Source organism: Mesocricetus auratus, unplaced genomic scaffold (genome assembly GCF_017639785.1).
Source record: "Mesocricetus auratus isolate SY011 unplaced genomic scaffold, BCM_Maur_2.0 Super-Scaffold_100707, whole genome shotgun sequence".
Lineage (NCBI taxonomy): Eukaryota > Metazoa > Chordata > Mammalia > Rodentia > Cricetidae > Mesocricetus > Mesocricetus auratus.
This window is the reverse complement of record NW_024429269.1, coordinates 1,528,278-1,543,330: the sequence shown is the minus strand read 5'-3', so window position 1 is coordinate 1,543,330 and position 15,053 is coordinate 1,528,278. Positions and strand designations below refer to the sequence as shown.

General features: G+C 45.8%; 1 long non-coding RNA gene across 1 annotated transcript; it reads right to left on the bottom strand.

Annotated features, from left to right (window-relative positions):
* Positions 1 to 10,115: 10,115 nt before the first annotated feature.
* On the bottom strand, positions 10,116 to 13,562 carry LOC121137787. Its single transcript, XR_005875081.1, has 3 exons — positions 13,412 to 13,562; positions 11,755 to 11,817; positions 10,116 to 10,321 (listed from the first exon to the last, which is right to left on the bottom strand). It is a non-coding gene; the product is annotated as an uncharacterized LOC121137787 (long non-coding RNA).
* Between the last annotated feature and the right edge of the window lie 1,491 nt (positions 13,563 to 15,053).

Below are 15,053 nucleotides of genomic sequence, written 5' to 3'. Positions count from 1 at the left end.
TATTTTCTGCTTCCTATATGTCTGGGTGATTGTTTGAAGGAACTTCGTTACTAAAAACAAGACAAAATCAAATGAAAGGGACTGGAGAGATGACCCGATGGTTAGGAGCCCTTGCTGATCTTCCAGATAACTTGAGTTGAGCTGCCACCACCCACATCTGGTGGCTCATCGGTACCTGTAACTCCATCTCCCTCTGCCCCACCACCCACTGTCCACTTAGACCTAATCTCTGTGGGTGTTGTACAAAGCAAAAGAAAAATAGCAAAAAGGAAAGAATAATGACTATAGTCTGTGCCCAAGACAGTCGTGTGAGTCTGAGCAAGGCAGGGGGTCAGAAATTACTGCAGAAAAGAGACAGAGCCTAAAACAGAGTGAAGAAAGAGGGTCCAACAAAATATTGTCAAATGACTCCACCAGCAGAGTCTTTGGTAGTCTAAAGACCTAGAGCCAGGGCCTGGAGAGGCGGCTAAAGCCAACAAGCCTGATGACCTGAGTTCAGTCCCCAGAATGCACAGGGTGGAAGGCAAAAACCTATTCCTGCAAGCTGTCTTCTGACCTCCATATGTATGACATGGCAGGCACACACACACACACACACACACACACGAGAGAGAGAGAGAGAGAGAGAGAGAGAGAGAGAGAGAGAGAGAGAGAGAGAGAGAGAGAGAATGCAGACATCTCACTTATCAACCTAGCTCTCCCAAGGGACCAAAGCAGGAAGATGTCCTGGTCCGGATCTCCATGACACTGCTCCTGTCTGTGCCCACATGCTCCTTGACATCCCAGATGGACATCTTCATAAAAATTAACAGAACTCTAGGATCACAAACTGAAATCAATGTCCCTGTAAGGAAAAGTGTAGGGTTTCCATCTTGCTTTCAGTATAGCAGCTGGGACTGCCCATTAGTTGTCAGGACTTTTTTCAAAAGCAGCTGAGGTTCTCCCAGCCACCCTGCCTCCCCTTAAAAGGGAGTGCTTACCAAGGGGGAGGGGTGGCTGTTGCTAAGAAATGTGCAGTGGGCTGTGCTGGCAGTCACTGTGAAAGGCTTACAGAAAGGGAAGATGTCTCCCCCGCTGTGTCCTGCCCAGACCTGCCCTCCTCCACACAGTCAGCCCTGAGCAGGTCTCCCCCAGCGTCCACAGGTCTTTCCAACAAACTTAGCTACCAAAATGCAAGTTTTCTTGAACAAGCTGTTGTCACAAAAGCCAATTTCATATTGTTATTGAGCAAAAGACAATGGAAACCAGATTGATGGACCAGGGAGTCGTCTGGGTCTGTCCACAAGTCCTTTATACTTCAAAGTTATTGATGGCATGATCTAAAATGTATTGCAGGGACTGGAGACATGGCTCAGCAGTTAAGAAGACTGGCCACACTTACAGAGGAGTAAGGTTCGGTTCCCAGCACCCACGTGGTGGCTCACACCCACCTGTAACTCCAGTTCCAGGAGATCTGATGCCATCCTCCGGCCTTGGAAGTCACTGCACACACCCAGTGCACACACAAACATGCAGGCAAAGTAGCCATGTGCTTAAAATAAAACAAATAAATGTTTCAAAAGAAAATAAAATGTATCCCATTGGACACATTTTGACTCAATCTAGACATTTCTGCTCGAGGATGAAGGTTAGCACCGCTGCTTTCTCCCACCAGGATGGGGCTTGGCTGCTTTTCTGGAGAGGGCAGATTGCATGTGCCTAGGCTGGGCATCCTGAGGAGGAAAAAGTACCCAGGGCCAATCATGGGAGGTGGGAATTTCTATGCATTGGGGAGTCAGAGGAGAAGCGGGGGCCATTGAGATGTCTTAGTGGGTAAAGCGACTACCTTACAAACCTGACACTCACAATGGAAAGAGAGGACTGACTCCACAAAGTTGTCCTCTGAACCCCACACATGCCCGGTGGCATGAGTGCTCCTACACACATCATGCACACACAATAGTAGTAAATAAAAATAAAAAATGTTTAAAAGGGAGTGAGGCAGAGACCACATCTACCACCTACCCCAACACATAGCGTACCCCGGGCATTTGCTATTGACTTCAGAAACAAAAGAAGGATTTAGAAACAGATGAGAATAAATGGGGTTGATGAGATGGTTTGACAGAAGAGGGTGCTTGCCAACAAGCCAGACAACCTGAGTTCAATCCCCAGAACCCACATGGCACAGAGGATGAGCCTACTCCTCCTGCAAGCTGCCCTCCCATGTCCACATGCATGCTGTGGCACCCACCCATCCACCCTCATATACAAATAAAGAACCCTGGAAGCAGCTATTGGGAAATAGTTACATAGAGGAATGATGACAGAAATAGCTGCTGATATGACATGAGAAAATATGCAGGTAAAAGGACAGTAATGCTATTATGCACTGGATAAGGAGGACTATTATGAGTCAGGATTCAGCACAAACTGCCTTCAGTGTCCTCTGAAGCTGGGAATGATGCAGAGGTGCTTGCCAGAGGAGGAACCTGAGGACTGAGAGGAAGCCTGCCTTCAGAATGTGTTTCTTTATGGCTATTGAACCACTCATGGTTGCCAGTTTCCTCTGGGGTCAATTTTAGTCATTCAGACTTTCTGTTTCTCCATTAATACAGGTTTTCTGTCACGCCTGCTGCACGGCCTGTGTCCGAGAACGTGCGGAGGGTGTCGGGGATTGACAACACAGAGACTCACTCAACAATATAAAGAAAACTTTAAGCAGGCCCCAAAAAGGCTCAAGAAAACTTCCTAAGAAAGGCTCCCTCCAGAAAAGCTTCTGCTCTCTCCTCTCCCCTGGCTGGTTCTGCTCTGACACCAGAAACTGATCTGGGCGTGTCAGAAGAGGCGATTAGTCTTTGGACAAAGTCGAGGTCAGGGCGGTTTCCGTGGGCAGGCCTTTTCCAGGACCTTATTGCCCCTGGCATTGTATTGTTCTTAGTAAACATGTTTTTAGTAAACATTGTCTTACAGCTGCCTACTCCCAGGCCGAAGGGGAAGTGGGTCTCTGCTCAAGGTCTGGTGTTCCCACAGTTTTCAAATGAAAAGGCACAGATTTCTCAGTCTCCTTTTCTTGTTTTAAATTATTAATACTTTGTGGTTATGGCTTCTTTTCCATTCTGAATCAATCTTTCTATCTATCCTCTCTCTCTCTCCCTCTCTCTCTCTCTCTCTCTCTCTCTCTCTCTCTCTCTCTCTCTCTCTCTCTCTCTGTGTGTGTGTGTGTGTTCATAATTTCCATAAGGTTAGCTATTTTGCTGATGTTTTGTAGAGAATCAGTCTTACTGTCTTTCCTCATCTTCACTATAGTAACTTCCATCCTTAGCTTTATTCTGTATTTCATCTCATCTAAGATTGTTCCTTGTTCCTTGTCTTTTTGTTTAATGCTAGGTATAAGACCTAGAGCTTCACATCACTGAGCTATTTCCCAGCCCTGGTCTTTGTTATCTGTCTTTCACAAATGTATTTAAACATAGAAATGTATGTCCAAGTATCAGTTTTTCATAGCTCACTTTTTTTTAGCAATACTAGGGATTGAAACTAGGACAATGCACATGTTAGGCAAGCACTGTGTCAGCAAGCTGTAGCCCTAGATTCTCTATTATATGTGTGTGCAAATGTATTATGTGTAAATTATATATATGCATATGTATGTATTTTTAAATTCTTGTGTGTTTTTATTTGTATGTGTCTATGTGGACAGGCATATGCACATGAGTGCAGTGCCTGCAGAGACCAAAAGAGGGCATCAGATACCCTGGAGCTGGAGCTACAGGTGGTGTGCAAGTCATCTCTCTATCCCATTAAATATTTTATAGACATTTTATTCAAGAATTTATTCAATGGAGGGACAGAGTAGTATCAACATCTTTCCATTTTAAGCTGTTCCTAAGTAATTACAATGTAATTAGTGGATGCATTTATTTGTTTAAGATAGGATCTGGCAAGTGGAAATATTTGAACGTTTCAGTGCTTGTGTGTATAAATGCCTTATGTGTTTTGGAAGATCATCTCTGTCCTTCATGCATTTTCTTTTTATCCTGTCTCAGCCTCACAAGTTCTGGGATTACTGGCATGTGCCAACATCACTGTACTGTGGCTAAAGTTCTCTCCAGTCAGTAATCTGGAGTAGTTGAAGAGGGCACTTGACTTAATTGCCCAATCTTGTTGCCTATTATTTAATATCTCTAAACTGTTACTTAAAATACTGTTCATATACTCTCTCTGTGGTGGCCTGAAAGAAAATGGCTCCCAAAGGGACTGACAGTATTAGGAGGTGTGGCCTTGTTGGAGGAAGTGTGTCTCTGTGGGGGTGGACTTTGAGGGTTTATACATGATCAAGCCACACCCAAGGAGACAGACACTTCCTGTTGCCTTCTGATCAAGATGTAGCCAGCACCATGTCTGCCTGCATGCCACCCTGCTCCCAGTCATGATAATAATGAACTGAGCCTCTTAAACTGTAAACAAGCCACCCCAATTAAATGTTTTCCTTTATAGGCATCACTGTGGTCATGGTGTCTCTTCACAGCAAGAGAAACCCTAACTACAGACACACCCATATGTGTGTCTGTAAATCCAATCCATCATACTCCATCTTAGCTAGACATGGAAGTCTTCTGGCTTCAATCTTCTTTCTGAAAAGACTAGAAAATGAGAGCAAACACGCTTCATGTTTATTCTTACCTTTTTCTAGTTGCCTCAGCCAAGAAACTCTTTCAGTTACTTCTCACAGACTCTAAGAAGGAATTAAAACAACCTGTTCGTATGGAACATGCTTTGATTCTTCTCCCCATTGTTTAAGGATATTTTCCTTAAATGTAGAGTTCTAGGTTGGCTTTTCAAAAGTTCTGCATATGAACTGACGAGATGGCCCAGCAAGTGAGGGTGACTGACACCAAGCATGAAGACTAGAGTGTGATCCCCAGAATGCATGTGACAGGAAGTGCAGAACCGATCCCTGCAAGCTGTCTTCTGACCTCCACACGCATGCTAAGGCAAACACGTGTCCCTTTCAATTTAATCAGTTAACTAATTAATTAAAAGTTTAAAAATTCTGAACATCAAAGATTGTTTTATCCTCTTGTTTTATTGTTTCTGAGAAATATTTGTAGTTCTACTTTTTTTTCTTTTGTACACCATGTGTCTTTATCTAGTTGAATTTTTTCTTAGAATTTCCTTTTCTAACTTGTTTTCAACAAGTTAAGATATGCTTTGATGTGATTTTTAAAATCCTGCTTGTTGTTCACTGGCTTCTTGAATATCAAGATCATAGTTTTCATCAAATTTGGAAACTATTTTCCTCTTCAAATAACTGCCAAGTGCCACCCTCTTTGAGAGACTCCAACCATGCCTATTTCCTGCAGCTTGCTGTTGTTCTAATATTCCCTTGGGGCAATGTTCTTTTCTTTCTTTCCTTTTCTTCATGTGTCACCTTGGGGAGTTGTATTAATTGCAGGGTCTTCAGCCTTGGACTTCGTTGTTGGTATAGTTATGCTGAGGAACCTAATCTGAAGTTAAGTCTTTCAGTGAGTTTTTTGGTTCAGATATTTTATTTCAGCTCCAACATCCTTTTTGGTTCCTCTTTGTGCCCCCATTTATCATCTCATTATCTTCACATTTTCCTCTGAATCCTAGAACATATTCTGATACCCTCTTAAAGTCCTCCCCTGTTAATCCAGTTGTCTCTCTAAAGTCCAGGTCTATTTTCCAGCTCTATTGCATGTCTAACCATGTTCATGTATGAGATATATGTGATATACTGACTTGGTGATGTGTCTGTCGTGTGTACTAACCATGACCCTACAGTTCTTTTCTATTTTGTCCCCGCAATCTTGGGGGTTAAATCCAGGCACTGAGGCATGCTCAGGCAATTGCTGTACCACTGAGCTCCTCCACAACCCAGGATTCCCTTTCTAGTATATTTCTGATTTGGGTGAGGTACAAAAGATACTCTCTCTGAGAGTTAGATACAGGAGGGAGGTAGAGACTATCCTGCATTCTTTCAAATATTGAAATATGCAAGCTGACTTGGAGAGTTTCTTAAGTGTAAATTCTAGTATATTTCTGATTTGGGTGAGGTACAAAAGATACTCTCTCTGAGAGTTAGATACAGGAGGGAGGTAGAGACTATTCTGCATTCTTTCAAATATTGAAAAATGCAAGCTGATGTGCTGACTTGGAGAGTTTCTTAAGCGTAAATCAAGCCAGTGTTTCATTGTTCTCACTTAAATTCATTTAAGTTTGATTGTTTTTGCCGTGCTGGGATCAAATCCAGGACCTCACACATGTCAGATTTCGAGTTACTGAAATGAAGTTTATCTAAAATATGCCTGACTTAATCATCTGGCAGTCTTTCCAAAGATTTTACTTTGTTATTTTGAATGATGTGTATGAACATTTGTGTGTGGATATGTGCACATGAGTGCAGTGACCTCAGGGGCCAGAAGAGGGCATCAGATCTCTGCAGTTGGAGTGACAGGCTGTTGTGAGGTGCCCAATGTGGGTCCTGGGAACTGAACTGGGGTCCTTCAGAAGAGCAGCACACACCCTTTGCCATTTGGCTTACTACCCAGCCCCAATTAAAGTCTTTAAAAAAGGATATGGGCATTTGGGAGGCAGAGACAAATTTATCTCTATGAGTTCAGGGACGGCCAGGATACATAGTGAGACCCTGGCTCAAAAAAAAAAAGAAAAAGAAAAAGAAAAAAGGAGGAAGAAAGAAGAAAGGAGGCAAGGGAGGGTAGAAGAGAGGGAAGGAGGAAGGAAGGAGAAAGGAAAGGGAAGGGAAAGGAAGGGAAGGAAAGAAAAGAGAAGGAAAGAACAAAAGAAAAGGGGAGTCGTACATGACTCCAAAGGACAGGTACATCTGAATTTCCTTCTCACTTTTCTTTCTGCAGTACACGCATAATCTATTTATGACTATTTGCCCTACAGACTTCAAGGTTAATGAACTTTTCAAACTTACATAGGATTATTCTCATTTTATATATATTTCTATGTTTGAACCCTGACTGGCCTGGAAGTGACACTGGTTCTTGTAAATCTTAGGTTACTGAGTGTCTGGATTTTGTTTTCTTCCTTTAAAACATGTTTAAGTAGTTCCAGCAGGCAGTTAAACTACTGGTGAGACCATTTCAGCCTTTTGAGATTTGGGTTTTTTGTTTATTTTTGTTTTTTCGAGACAGGGCTTCCTTGTATAGCATTGATTATCCTAGAACTAGCTCTGTAGACCAGGCTGGCCTCAAACTTGCAGAGATCCACCTGCCTCTGCCTCAAGTGCTGGGATTAAAGGCGTGCACCAGTACCACCTGACTTTGCTTTTAAGATGAATTAGAATGATCTGGATGGGATTAATTTAGTCTCACTACTAACACATGACCCTTGTGTAGTCTCAACTGAGCAATGAAGGTGTTCAGAGAGGTCTCCCTCTTCTGTCCAGTCATAACCAAACATCACCAGTCCGAGTGAGCTCCAGTCCCCTGCTCAGCTTTCAGAGTGGAAACCCTCCTCAGCTTCCTTTGCCTGGTGAAGAATTTTATCCTATTCAAGAATAACCATTATAGACTCTTGATTCTTCTCTCATAATTGTGCAGCGCCAGGGTGGATACTCAGAGCTGTTCCCGACAAAATTTCCTGTTACTCTAAACTTTCTGGGAAACCCAGTGCTCCTGGTGCCCCCTGCTTAAGTCGGTGGCACTACTGTCTCTAAGTGGATATCTCCAGCCTTCGCTGTGGTCAGGAGGGGGTCTCCAGGCAGCAGTGAGGGCACAGATTAGGGGTGCATTCCTTTCTATCAGGAGTCACAGCCCAGCACTGCCTGCTGCCTTGGACCAGAAAAATGTCTTCCCCTGTCTTTTGCCCAGTCTATTCATGTTTACAGGAGTAAGACAATTCTGGTTCTAGCTGTTCAATGATAGACAATGCAGAAGTCCATCTTTCTGGTTTGATAGTACAAAAACAGTACAGGGCTGGAGATGCCGCTCTGTTGGTTGAGATCCTGCCTAGCATGCAGGAGCCCTGGGCTGATCCCTAGCAGCACAGAAACTGATCACAGTGGCACATGCCTGAGATGCCAGCACTTTGAAGACAGAAGCAGGAGGCAACAAAGGCTCCACGTCAGCCTAGCTACACAGCCAATTCAAGTTCATCCTGGGATACACAAGATCCTGCCTCTAAATAAACAGGTAAGCAAGCACATTAGGAGCTGATGGGTACACACTGGAGAGGAAGAGCAGAGGGTGGGATTTGTGGTGCTGAGCACACGAGGTCTTTGACAGGAAGATCTTTCTTCCCTGCACCAGAAGGGACAAAGAGGGATTGAGTGTTCTACACAGGTTAACGGCAGACCTTGAGCTGATATATGTTCAGTGTCAATAAGGTCTGAAAAGCAACTTGCCATCCGATCTAAGCCCCCAGCACAAAACTAAAAGGGATTTCAGCTGCAGGGTTTGGCTGAAGTCGTGGCCATGCTGATTGGCACAGGATGCGTCTCTGTTACCTCCCTCCAGGTTTTCTTCCTAACTTGAAGCCCATTCCAGGAGACCCTGCCTGCTCTCTTCCATTGCCTTCTGCTTCCGGCCTCAAACGAGGGAGGGCTTGGTTAGGCTCAAAGACGCTGGACAATGTGGGAGAGAATGGACTGGAGTGGAGCTCCGGGTGGAGCATGTGCTCAGGGTGCTTGAGGCTCTGGCTTCGTCGTCAGCACACACAATGATGGGAGGGTACAGTCCAATCTGAGCCTGAGCCGGGTTCCAAGCACATTCGAGATGAGCAGTAAAGGGTTATATCTCAGAGTGCCGGAGATGAAGGGACCAGATTGTGGAAGGCTTTGAGTGCCAGAAGTAGGAATTGAGAATGACTTCGGCTTTCATTTACTCATTAATTCATTTCTAAAAATGTGCTGAATGCTGATAATATGTAGACTCTGAGCTCAAAACTGCAGACATTGTGGCCTGCAAGAATTTCTATTCAGAGGATAACGGGAAGAAAGAGCTGTGGGATTGGACAGCCTCTGAAATACAGTAGACAAGTTCACCTTTGTCCACGAGAGGGTGTGCCTAAATGGCAGGTGGGTGCTAGGCCGCTTCTCCCAGCGTGGATTCACACACACCTGCTTGTGTGATCATTTGCTAAAAGGTAGAGTAGGAAACCCCCATGCAGATTGTGGAGAGCCTGGTTCCCATCCCAGCTTGGCCCCTCTAGACCTTGGGCAGGTCACCGACCTCGATAAGCCTTTGTCTCCTCCTCGAGAACAAAGGACCAACTAGCTTCTCTTTGAGCTTTAAAGAGAGAAGTACCCTGAGCCTTGGTTTAAATATGTTACTTTAGTCAGAAATATTTATTCAGCATCTGGCCAGTGGCTGAGACACAAAGAAAACCAAGATGGCTCCCAACCTCAGGGGACCCCATCTTTGGATAATGTTAACAACACGGTGCAGGGAGGCTGGCAGAAGGAGCTCAAGCACGTGGTCCCCTGTCACTAGGGGCATCACGCAGCTGTGATCAGTGGCTGCCAGTGGCTTCATTGACTACTATATATATATGAGCATCCCATGTACCTTTGGGCACATCAAGCCAGAACATCATCCATCGGAACGCAAAGTCCATGAATTTTCCCAGTGTCTGGTAGAGACAGTCCATTCCTGAGAAGGACTCAAAGGTAGAATGACCACAGACACAGTCCCAAGCTCTGGTCTGACAAACGGAGATTGTAGCTCCTGGGAAAATTACATTAATTAGTTTGGACAGATGTGCCAAAATGCTGCAAACAGAGAGGCTTCCACATCAGGCATTTATCGCCCATAGTTCTGGAGACTGGAAGCCAAAATAAGGAGTCAGCAGGGTTGGTTTCCACTCTCTTCACCTTGTACTATTGCAGATGAAATGTTTGAGTCTGCCCCAGACTCCTGTGTGGAAATTCTAAAGGTCAGTATGGTGGCACACGCTTGTAATCTCAAAACTGAGAGATGGAAGGAGGAGGATCAGGAATTCAAGAGGAGCCTACAGTATTAGCAAGTTAAAGGGTCAGCCTAGGCTACTTGAGACCATGTCTCAAAAGAAGAAGAGGAGAAGGGAAAGGAGAAAGGAAGGAAAATTGGTTCATTCATTCCAATCTTCAATGTGATGGTATTTATTTGAATTTGGGGCTCATGGAAGATGACAAAGTCATGAAGGTAGAGCCTTCACGATTTCGATTAGTGTCCTTTATAAAAGAAACCCTGGAGAGCATCCTTGGCCCTTCTGCCATCTGGGGACACAGTGGGAAGATGCTATCTGCGAACCACAAAGTGATCTTCACCGAGCACCGAATCAGCCAGCACCTTGACTTGGACTCTGAAGCCTGTAAAAGTTCGGGAAATAAATGTCTGTGGTTTGTGATCACCTAGTTTATGACCATCTAGTTAAAAAAAAAAAGTAGACAGAGTCTCTTGCAGCCCATGCTGGTCTTAAACTTGCTATATAGCCTAGGATGACCTTGAACTCCTGATCCTCCTGCCTGTACCTTCCAAGGGCCAAACTGCTGGCATGCACTCCCACCCCTACTTCGGGCATGCTAATTGAGCACTCTACCATCTGAGCTGCAACCCCGCCTTCCTCTGGGTGCCTGCTCGGTGTTCTCTCTGCATACATATCCCCAGTGTCTCGTATGTTCTGATCCCATCTTCTGAGGTCCGCAGTGGCACTGGGTGAGGGCTCGCCCTAACAGTCTCAGTGTATCTTAATCACCTCTTCAAACTCCGTCTCCATACACAGTCATACGCAGTTGTGCTGTGAGGCCTGGGATTGAATGCAGAGTTTAGTCTTGGTCTTTTGCTGCTTGGCACCATGGGGGCAAAGATGAGGGGCAAGGTCAGCTTCCCTCTGAAGAAAAGAGCCTTGCCGGGGCTCACAAGCAACAGGAGAGAGCCAGCAGCTTCCAGGACACCGTTGCTCAGCATGTGCAAAGATGGCTCTTTTCCAAAATTAGAGTAAGCCACACTTCCTCGTTGCTCTAAATAGCGCCTGCTAACGCTGTTGTCAGCTTTCTGGAAACTTCACTTTTGGTATACTTTAACCCATTGTGGAGCAGCAGCATAGCCCCAGGACAGCAACCTGTAAGAGCTCTTTCCATAGGCCAGTCAGAGCCTCCCCACCCCCACCACTGGCTTTGCAGCGCGAATATTTTTCCCTTGTCTCATTTTCAACGCTGGCCATTTACTCTCAAGAAGAACAAGGTGGGGGGCTGGCAGGGCGAGCAAGAAATTATTTCAAGGAAAGCCCGTTGCCATAGGAACCAGTTGTCAAATGCTTTTCTGTGCGGGAGGTGTCAAGAGTAGGACTGCTGGATTTGCTAAACGTGGCTTTGTCTTCGGTTTGTGACATGAACAGGGACTGGTGACGGGGGAGGGGAGGAAAGCTCTCAGCTGCTGGAAGTTCACCCTGAGAGTGAAGCTGGCGGCTTCCTATGGCAGACCTCAGGGGCTTGTGGGGGACACGGAGGATGAAAGGGCACAGAGAAACCTAGCTAAATCAGAAAACGTCCCCAAGGCCCGCCTCCGTTCTTAGCCCCACACTGGGCTCTGTTGCTAAGCTAGAGTCAGACAAGGTCTGCAGCTTTGGAGGGCCAGCAGCTGTCTGGGGAAGTAGGGCTGATACTCAGGAAAAGAGGCCACGGGAGCCCACATGCAGTGTTGCCTGTGCTCCATGCAGAGGCTGTCTTTGGTGTGTGTATGCGCCCTAAATGGACAGACTCTGAGACCCCAGGTGTTCATCATGGAGGGTCTATGACTTTACCTGGGACCGGGTTAGGATGACAAATGTGGGGACCCATTCTTCACACATCCCTCTGGGAAAGGACTGGTCCAGGGAAGATAATAAAAATATGTAAGGAACTCAAATAATGCAAACAAGCAACAACAGCAATAAAAATCCAAACAAACAAAAAAAGGAAAAATCTACCTGATTTTAAAGTAGGGAAAGGACGCATGCAAGCAGACATTATTTAAACAACAGGAAAATGGCAAACCAATAGATTAAGTGTTCAGTGTCATCCATCATCAGGGAAGTGAAGGGGCTAGAGAGATAAGATGGCTCAGCAGCTAACAGCACAAACTGTTCTTCCAAAGAACCCTTGTCCACTTCCCAGCACCCGTGCTGGGGAGCTCACAACACCATAGCCCCAGCACCAAGGGACCTGAGGCCCTCTTCAAACTCCAAAAGTGCCTGCACTCACTTGTGCACACAGCTGAAATGAAAATAAATCTAAAAGAAGCCACGATGAACTATTGGCTTACGGATATTAGGATGGCTATCACCCAAGAGGCAATAAGCTTAGTACGTGGAGAAAATGCATGGCCTGTTCTAACAGAATATTGTGGGTAGAAATGTAAACTTCTAAAGCCATCATGGTAAACAGACTCAGAACATTAACCATAGAACTGCCATGCTGGGGCCATGGTTCAGTGGTGGAGTACTTGTCTAGCATGCACAAGGTCTGGGTTCTAGTCCTAATATCAAAATAAATAAGCACACAGTGCATCCAGCAGTGCCACTGCTGAGTGACACTCAACAGTCAGGCTGAACTGTCATCTGTGCTTCCTCTACGGATACAGTGTGACCAGCTACCTCAGTCCCACTGCCATGATGTCCCCTCCATGATGACTGTGTCCCCTCAGACTGAGAGCCAAAGTAAAGTCTTTTGTCAGATACTTTGTCCCCGGAAGAGAAGTAAGTAATGCATGGCCTCGTGTCCTTTGTGAACTGCTTCCGTGAGCACAGGCCACCCTCCCTGGCCTTAGGCCCCGAAGGGTTGAACATCATGGTCTCTAAAAAGCTTCCCCCACGTCAGAAGCTGTTCCACCCTGTAGCCACAGCCTCACCCTCTCCTGCTTGCACCTATGCCTTCGGCTGGTTGTCCTGGGCTGACTGCATATAACAACAGGGCAGACATGTCTTGTCCATGTGTGTCCACTGTGTGTCCCAGGTGGTGGTAAAGAACCTTGCATAGAATAGGTGTGCCTCAAGAATAGAGGACGGTGTGAGGGAGCCAGCGAGGGACTGGGAATGGGTGAGCAAGTGAGTGTGTTAGTGAGTGTGTCAGTGAGTGTGTTAGTGAGTGTTAGTGAGTAGTGAGTGAGTGTAGTAGTGAGTGTAGGAATGAGTAGTGAGTGTGTGAGTGTAGTAGTGAGTGTGTGAGTGAGTGTTAGTGAGTGAGTAGTGTGTTAGTGAATGAGTGAGTGTGTGAGGAATGAGTGAGTAGTAAATGAGTGAGTGTAGTAGTGAGTGTGTGAGTGAGTAGTAAATAGTGAGTAAGTAGTGAGTGAGTGGCTGAGCTGGGGACCAAACTGTTCCAGCTCTGGCATGAACAGTGCTCCAGCACCAGCTCAGATGACATGTCAGAGAGAAGGGAGCCAGCCTCAAACTATAGAGGTCAGGCAATGGTGACACTCACCTTTAATCCCAGCAGCCAGAAGCTCAGAGGTGGCAATACACACCTTTAATCCTAGGATTTGGGATTAAGAGATAGAGGGATCTCTGTGAGTCCAAGGCCACCCAGATCTACACAAGATTGAATTAGCTTAAAAGAGAATTAGACTCGCACCTTTAATCCCAGCACTAGAGGGGTATAAAAGACAGGAACAAGTAGTCAGCATGGACTCATCCTCCAGCCACACTGAGGAGAGCTTACAGTCTGCAGCTTGGTGAGAGCTCATGGAGGCAGGATCAGCCCATTCAGCCTGAGGTAGAGGTAAGAAGCTAGTGGCCAGCTGCTTTGCTTTTCTGATATTCAGCTTGAAGCTTGAACCCCAATATTGGTCTCTGGGTCATTTATTAATTCGTGTTACACTCTCCTGAGATCCTTTGTACTTCTAAGCCAGCTTGATAGATATGGTTACACACACACACACACACACACACACACACACATATGTGTACGCGAGGAAGAAACAGAGGCAACTTATTAAATAAACATGAAGTTTTGTCTACATAGCAAAAGCTTAATGGACCCAATTTTTCATTTCAGCTGATTTTTGCATGGTTGAAGGGGGTGCTTAAAGATAGCATTAGAGGAAGCAGAAGGAAGGTTCTGGACTTCTTAGCAACATCCAGCACCATTGTTTATCCAAGGCCACCAAGAGCTGGGAATGTAGCATCCTCCTTCTGAGATGTTCCCATGGAAACCATGTGTGTGCTATGCATACAGAAGGGCAGCTTCTAGCACCATCCGCCAGCCGTGGCTCCCGAGACAATGTGGTACCCAAAGTCAGAGCCTGCAAATAAGGAAAGGGCAGGGGCACAAAACATCTGCTGCCTCCCAGCCAGAAAGGACACCTCCCTTCTCCCCTCACTCCATTAGCCTGCCCCATTCCTGTCCTGGCCTCAGTGACGGGTGAGAGAGACATCTACCTAGGAAGGTTACAATGCCAATTTCACCCTGTCATGTCACAGGAGGAAATAAGACAGGGCTGAAGGCACAGAAGGGATTTTCTGCAGGGGTGACATTTTTGATGTATTTTGTAGTGTGGACACGTGGTGAACAGGCTTAGATCAGGTGGAACACATGCTGCTGCTTCCTTGGACAGGGAGACAATCGCCACCACTGCCATTGCCCACCTATTGTCTGCAGGTAAGCTCTGAAGGCAGGGGGCGGTGTAATCACCATCTGGGCTTCCACTGGTAGCCCTATACCCACCTGAGTAGCACCTACCTGTCGGTAGCCCGTTTCCTTATCTAGTGAATAAAGATAATAAAGTCCGCTGCTTAAGGTTCTTCCCATTCAAAGAGATGATACATGGACAGTCTCTGGCAAGGGGCTAGAATATATACCCAGCCAATCACAGCGTTCTTCCTTTCCATTTACACTGGCTTCTAGCCAGTGGAGAGATCTGACGTTTGTTTTTCACTTTGAACTGTCTCTTTTTGTATTCCTCCTCCCCCAAGCCCATCTCTGCCTCTGCAGAAGGACCATGCTTAGGGACAAATTAGAATCTACTGGAAGGAGACAGGGGCTGAGGCCACACGGCCTCTTGTCTTCTGTACCTTAGCCTGTCTCTTGTGGCATGTCAGCTTGTTATTCCTGTGCACCCAGAAGC